The sequence below is a fragment of the Crotalus tigris genome, unplaced genomic scaffold (genome assembly GCF_016545835.1).
Source record: "Crotalus tigris isolate CLP2741 ecotype Arizona unplaced genomic scaffold, ASM1654583v1 scf7180000017546.9332058, whole genome shotgun sequence".
NCBI lineage: Eukaryota > Metazoa > Chordata > Lepidosauria > Squamata > Viperidae > Crotalus > Crotalus tigris.
In genome coordinates, this window is record NW_024096465.1 from 4235784 (window position 1) to 4243760 (window position 7977).

The 7977-nt window shown below is 39.5% G+C and overlaps 1 long non-coding RNA gene across 1 annotated transcript; it reads right to left on the reverse strand.

The window, feature by feature from the left end:
* Positions 1-2679: 2679 nt before the first annotated feature.
* Positions 2680-6855, reverse strand: LOC120304686. The gene is made up of 3 exons (XR_005555797.1): positions 5362-6855; positions 4650-4746; positions 2680-3439 (listed from the first exon to the last, which is right to left on the reverse strand). It is a non-coding gene; the product is annotated as an uncharacterized LOC120304686 (long non-coding RNA).
* Between the last annotated feature and the right edge of the window lie 1122 nt (positions 6856-7977).

A 7977-nucleotide genomic window follows, 5' to 3' on the forward strand; every position in this document is an offset into this window, starting at 1 on the left:
TCGTTCACCCCCTACTACTAATAAGTCTAGTGGACCTTCAAAACTCTTGTATTGCACGTTAAGGGTGGCCTCCCCCTTAACACACACTCTTGAATTTTGAAAATCTTTTAACACAATGTCAGAAGGCCTTAACTTGGCCTGAGTTCCACTACCGGAACAAATCTTCCTAAATGTATGCAATGAGATAATTGAAAAGGCAGACCCTGTGTCTAGTTCCATAGATAATGGAACCCCTTGTAGCTTCACCTTGAGTGACAGCTTTTTCTTAATTGGCTTTTGTGTGCCTGTCCTAAGGATGCTTCTTCGCGAAGCGCAAAACCCTACCCTATTCTTGCTGGGGAATCTGGTACTTTTCAGGCGCGGTTCTTCCTGAGGTTGTACCTTTCGTTGGCCCAGACACACAGCTGCAATGTGTCCTTGTTTGCCGCATGCCCGGCAGGTAGCGGAGCGGAACTTGCAGTCGGTTCTCCTGTGGCGACCTCCACAGCCGATGCACTTGAGCGGAGCTTAAGAGCTTCCCTTCTGTTTTTCTTCCGTCGTGGGGTGGAGACGGTCGACTTCCTCGTCCGGATCCTCCTCGGAGTTTCTTTGGGCGTCTTCCTGGTGCACGGATGCAACCTCTGGACTGTTTCTGATCGGCCGCATGTTCTTGATAGCGCCGCCTGCTGCTTCTTCTGCGGTGACTTCCCTTAAGGCATCTTGGTAGGACAGTTCTTCTTTAGCGAAAAGTCTCTGTTGTAGATCTCGATGCCTTAACCCGCACACGAATCGGTCCCTCAGTCGTTCTTCGAGGTCTTTGAACTCGCAGTGCTTGGCGGCCTTCTGTAATGCGGTGATGAATTCTTTGGCCGACTCGCCGGGCCGTTGATCCCTCTGCTCGAAGGTGTGGCGCCATGCGATGACGGACATCTTGGGGTGGAAGTGCTCTTTCAGTAGCTTCTTCAGATCTGTGTAGCTGACAGACTCTACTGGAACAGGTGCTGCAAGGTTTTCTGCGATGTCGAAGGCGTCTTGACCGCAAACACAAAGCAGGGTGGCAGCCTTCAAGCTCTCTTCCCTCACTTGGTTTGCCTTGAAGTAGTTCTCCACCCTGGCTACGTATGACTCCCACCGCTCTGGATGTGAGACGTCGAATTCCGAAAGCCTTCCGATTTTTGCCATCTTTAGATCTTCAGGAGACGGGTCTATCAGCCAGCCTACCCCCGAATGCGCACCGGATTGGCGGGCAGCTGCCGAGTCGACGCCGTTCCTTTCCGCCGCTCAGGACTCCTTGGGTAAGCTTACACTTCTTCCTTTCCAGGTAGTGCAAGGCATCCCACCTTCGTCGCCAGTGTTGAGTCCTTGGCGGGAAGCAGACACGAGAAGCAGTTGAAGTTCTCAGTTTCCTTTATTCAGCGTTCAGCTTACAAGTAGATGGCTTCAGCAGCTCCCCAAACCTCCCAGCTTCTTATATAGACGCTTCCCGGGTAAATGTGTTACTTTTCCCGCGCCAGCACCCGCGCATGCGCACGGCGCTGGCGACAGCCTGTCTGGTCCCGGGCAGCTTTGCACCTGCCCAGGACTGCCTGCAAACGCCCGAGCCGTTTGCAAGGCTCGGGACATAACAGATAGTATTTAATATTTATTTGTTATGTATATGTAGGGGTGTGGGTCTGTACATACGTTGTATATAGTATGTTTAGGTGTATGTCATGTATGTGTTTCAGTTTGAGAGCAGGCAACTAAATTTCATTTTTGATGTGTGCCATTCGGCCCACAGTAAAAAAAATGACAATAACGGTCATCTTGCCTCATCTATCTTTTTTTTTTAATGAAAGTTTTTTATTTTTTCCATATAAACATTATAAAAAAACAGTATACAATACAATTTTAAGATAAAATAAACATTATTACGACCTGCGCACTCCCCCCAGGCCGCGTCCACCCTCTCTTAAAACATTCCCTACTTCCCTCCTCTTTCTCACCTCCCATCCTACTCTCTTCCCCTCCCCTTCTCCTCTCACTACCCTGCTTCCTCTCTACCCTTGCCCACCTCTCATCCCTATCAAACCCATGAACGCAGCATAAGGGGAGTGCCCAGGCCGCACCCCTATAAGCAACCATTATCTATATTACTCTTACCCCCCACATTTCCTCCCTCCCACCCCCAACCCCCCTCCCTTCACTTCCCAGAGCAGAATACAGGGTTAATAATTAAAAGGATTTATAATAATAAGAAAAAAGAAAAGAAAAAGAAAAAAAAGAAAAAAGAAAAAAATAATAATAAAAAAGGAAAAAAAAATATCATACTTAACCTTTAACTCCAATAGCCTATAAGACAATTCTCTGTAATATTTACTATAATATTCATTCATAAAATAAGTGAAACTTTTTAGTTCCATACTTTTTCTGAATATAATCTATCCATCTTCTCCATACAGTGATATATCTTTCTTGTGTATGATCCTTTAAATAGGCAGAAATTTTTGCCATCTCTGCAAAACTAGATACTTTAAATACCCATTCTTCTAAAGTAGGCAAAGAATCTTTCTTCCAATATAAACCTATTAATAACCTTGCGGCAGTTAATAAATTCAACATCAAAATAGTTTCTTTATCATTTAAATCCACAAAGATACCCAATAAAAATAGTTGAGGAGTAAACTTTATCTTCCTTCTAAAAATCTTTTGAATGTTCCACCAAATCATAATCCAAAATGCCTTTACTTTTTTACAATTCCACCAAATATGAAAATATGTCGCATCTTTATTGCCACATCTCCAACATTTGCCTTGCCTCATCTATCTTGATAATTGTATATTTGTACCTCCTAGGCACTACTCCTAATGATGGAGCAAATCTTGCCCTCAATGTACTATGAAGGCATAGCGAATAGCATGCCTTTTCATAACAAATTTTATACAGAATTTCAAGTGGTATCATGGAAAGGCAGGAACTGATAATTGAATGGTAATGTAAGATTTTATAAGTGTTGACTTGATTAGCTTTGGTTCTGAAAGAATGCAGCTAGTATCATTTAGACTCAGCTAGCAATCACAGGGCAGCCTTGTAGTTCCCATTTTACATTTCAGCCATTCCTTTTTATAGAATTAATAGTTTGCTATAAGGCCATGAAGAAAATTTCCACAACATTTCTTTCTTACCAGGACTTATGCTTTTGAAAATTGTTTCGAAAGAAAATATTTTTTAGAAATTCTTATACTATAAATATGGTGTTCTTGCCATATTTATTTATAAGATGGCTAAAGATATAGGTAGTTATACAATTACCTGTTTGATGATCTGAAACTTCCTTGATTTCTTATCTTTTGGTTGAATTCCCTTATCATATTTGTGTTTTTCATATGAAAAAGACTAGATAACCAGTGAAGCAGACGGCTACCAGAAAATTATGCCAGTTATCTTGTCTGGAAACTCAGAAACACTAACAGGAGAAATCTGAAAAGAAAATTCAACTACTCAGAGAATGCAATAGCAATAGCAGTTAGACTTATATACTGCTCCACAGTGTTTTACAGCCCTCTGTAAGCTGTTTACGGAGTCAGAATATTGCTCCCAATAAGCTGAGTACTCATTTTACTGACCTCGGAAGGGTGGAAGGCTGAGTCAACCTTGAGCTGGTCAGGATCAAACTCCTGGCAATGAGTACACACAGTCTGCAATACTGTATTCTAACCACTGCACCACCACGGCTCCAGTGCAATAGAAATGTCTCCTTTCTCAGATTATTTTGGCCCAGCATTAGCTTATCATTACTCTGGAACAGCATGTCTTTTGCCAGTGATGAATGAAAGAAAGAAAGAAAGAAAGAAAGAAAGAAAGAAAGAAAGAAAGAAAGAAAGAAACAGAGAGAGAGAGAGAGAGAGAGAGAGAGAGAGAAAGAAAGAAAGAAAGAAAGAAAGAAAGAAAGAAAGAAAGAAAGAAAGAAAGAAAGAAAGAAGCCTTTGTTGTTGCATTACAGCAGGGGTGTCAAACTCGCAATGTTACATGACGTGTTGTGATGTATTGCTACTTTTTTCCATTGCCGGCAATGGGGTGGGTACAGTTTTGGCATGATGCATCTGGCCCATGGGCCAGCAGTTTGACACTCCTGCATTACAATAAAAGAGACAATGTTCTTATGTAGCCCTGGGTGCTGGTATGGATTAATCAGGACATTTATTATTTAATCAATTTATATAGCTGCTCATCTCAACAAATGATTCTGGGTGGCAAACAGGGGTAACAAATAAAAACAGATTAAATACAAAAATTAAAATACACACCAGCAGAGAAGGCCACATATATAGCTAGGAGACAGGTCTCTTCAAACATTAGAAAAGGCCAACAGAGTCAGGGCGAACCTGATGTCTGAGACAGAATGTTCTCCAGGGGCAGGAACTATGATAGCATTGATTTGTCTTCTGGTCCCACCGGCCAGCATGGTTGATGGGACCAGAAGGCGAATCTGAATGGGACCTAAAGCCTGCTCGTTCTGCTCAATCAGATAGGATGGGTAATAGGACAGGAGAGAGGCAACAATGCAATAACACTTTTCTGTCAAGAAGATGTGTGGATGGCCTTTGTCCTGCTCTGCACAGCTCTCAGTATGTTGTTGGGCAAAGATTCCTACCAGAACCTGGCCCTCACTATTGGAAACAGGTCTCACCTGCTCAGTCAGATTTTCTTTTGAAGTTGCTGTAGGTTTCTGCCTGCTGGCTCCTCAGGCTCATAACTGTCTGGTCTCCTCTCTGGTTGTAAGGAGACTATAATACACAAGCATGATAACTTGACAGGAGCAGCTGAGGAAGTGGCTGTTTGATAATTTTGCTTGATGTCTGTTGCTAGGTGCCTATCCCTAGATGTAGACTGCAGTTTTATGCAAAAAGTAGTGTATAGTATACCTTGTGTCTGCTAAGCTTCACCAGAATCTAGATTCTTACATACAAAAACCCTCAACATAATAGCAGCATGATCCCAATCTGGTCATGATTTCTCCCATGCTTGCTTTGTACCATCAGTAAGAACTGGAGAGATTTATTCTCCAACATCACTTCTGGTTTGGTTTTAAACTAGATTCTAGTTTCCATTTGAATTCTGATAGGCTTCAAAATTAGAATAGAAACCTGACTTAATCTGACGCTTCAGATTAAATAGTATTAAGTAGCATTTTCAATTCCATCAAAGTCTTCATAATAAGGATATGCAATATTTTGATGGTAAGGGCAGAAGAATCAAACACTAAGGGCATTGTGCCTATAGTTGACTTACATAGTCCTTAAGTAACTTGGAAATTTTCTTTGCCTCTGTCTCTCTCTCTTTTTTTTTAATAAATTAAGCCTATATTGGGCTTTATATTACTCTTTTGTTGTTTTTCTTACCTGAAAACAGTAGGGAAGCACAGCACCAGTTTTTGGAATCTCAATTAGTGATGACTGGATACAGAAAGGAATGTTGGCACTGCCAAAACCCATCCCTCTTTTAGCTCATTCATTTATGTATATTTTTCCTGGTTTAGAAGAACAGAAAAATAAAAATAAAATAATTACAGAAAAGTAATGTAGTACATGCAGTCCAGCTTAGTGAGGAGGGCTCAGAGCTCTACATTGGAGAAACCAAGTAGCCTTTACACAAGAGAATGGCTCAGTACAAGAGAAGCAACAACACAGGAGCAGAATCAGCAGCATATGTTCATTACAAAAAAAAGAAGAGACTTTTTAAAGGACAATAATATTCACATTTTGGACAGAGAAGGTAGATGGTTTGAGAGAGGAGTGAAGAAATCCATTTATTCCAAAGTGGAAAATTCTTCCCTCATTAAAGATGGAGGCCTCAGGCCCAACCTGTCCATAATTTTTTATGCTGCTCTTTCATCGGTTCCCAGAAAGATTAAGACTACTTTACCTGTTCTCTGGGGAGGCTATACTTAAGGACCCATTTAAGATAAAGGGTTTAGGAGCTGTAAAATGTACTTCCCAATAACTCTCTGCCTACTCATCTAATGAGACTAGGTGAGAAATGAAACTTCTCTGGATGACATATATGGGGCCGTCCTAACCAACTTGCTCAAACTGAAGAAGCTACTTGGATAAGCAACAAAACATTTTGAACCAATAAGAAAAGAAGTCCAGTTGCCATGACTCAACTTCCATAAGGCTCACAAAGTCTTCCAGGCACCATTTGTAAAGAGTACAAAATCTGTGGGAGTCAACAGTTAATTTTGCACAAATAGATGCAAAAATTGTGTCTACTGAACAATAAGCAAGAACTTGTTATGTATAACTCAGTGACATGTTATCAGAAACAAGGCATACTAGATAAAATTTATTTCAAATGTACAAAACTCAGCATCTAATGAGATGTTGGTTGTATCTGTTCTGTCATTTTTATTTTCTTTCTCATTGCACACCATTAATCTTTCTATTTTTTCAGTATTTCTGAATTTTCAGCATTTCTGTGTATTTCGGTATTCATAGTTTTCTAAGGATTTATTCTTTTTGGGGGCAGTGACAAACTACTTTATATGCAGCATGCATACAACACAAACAGTAATCAGATTTAATTTTGTACCAGCTGTACATACATATATGTGGCATATGAACATTGCTGATTGCAAATGGTGCTTATTTTAATTTGGAGCTGATATCTAAAGCTGTGAATTGCTGCTTTTATATGTATTGTTTTGCTTTCAATTAGTAAAATGTATCTGTATTAAAGAAAATAAAACAAATGCTTGATGCTTAATTGCCATTTAACTTTTTAAGATTTGGATTTACTGTTAGAAGAAGCATTGTCTTATAAACTTTACCACTTTCCTCATCAAAAGCAAGATAGTCACACAGAAGGCAGGACATTACAATAATCAAAGATGCTGAATTTTCTATATAACATTACCTCCCTCCCTCCCTCCCTCCTTGCAAATGTACTGTATGTGGTAATCATAACAAAGATATCAAACCAATCGATTCTATCTGCAATAGGCAAAATGTTTTAGATTTAGACATGTGATTTTAACCCTAGTGGCAAGTGAAAAAGAAATAATTCTGCCCAATGTCACAGCTGCTTTTTTGGGGGAGGAGGGGTGTACCTGTGGCATTTAGTACAAGCACACATTAATTCCCATCATCTGAAAACTGCCAATACCTGTTGTTATAAAACTCCTAGACTATGCATATAGGTTAAATTAACATTTAAAGAAGAACCCTTTAAAGTTCATGAATCAAAACCTCTGTAAAACATTATTAATGTCTAACATACCCATTTTACTCCTAAGTTTTCTACCCAACAATCAACGTTGGGTAATTTCCCCCCCTCTAAATCTCTAAGAGGCTTTGGGGTTGCAAAAGAGAGTTAGTGGCTACATGAACTTTGAGGATAGTCCTTTCTGCAGCCTTAACTTAATTGTATCCTGCTGGCTGTCCTTTTAATTTGATTTTTATTTTGAGTCTGTAGGTTTATTTCAAAGGTGAATGAAGAAACAAAGATATAAACTTTAATGCAATTTCCAGGCCATGTTTCAGAGACCATTTTTTGAACTTACTTTTTATCAATATTATCCAATATCTTTTTAGATTACATTGCACTTTCCTTCTAAGTATGAATGGCACTGTTCTCCTTTCAATAGTATGCTTTCTAAGCTGATGATAAATTGTGATTGCTGAATAATATAACCAGAAAGTTTTAGTGGAAGAAAAGGAAGACGATGCATTTGATATGTGATAAAGGGAGTGATTTTATAAGTGATCTTATTATTTAAAGCTCTAACATTAGTTTTACTAGTCTTTGTCTCCTATAAATTAAGATGAAAGCAGTTGGACAAGGGGAAACTGGAGGGCTACAAAATGCCTCAGGAATCACATTTTTAAGGGTTATTAAACACAATTTGTTTTTGTCAGATTCCAATTTATCTGTATTTTAGCAAATCTCAAGAACCAGCTCTGACATGCTTTATACCTCTATTAATCATTTATTTCAGAGACTTTGTACTTGTTTGACCT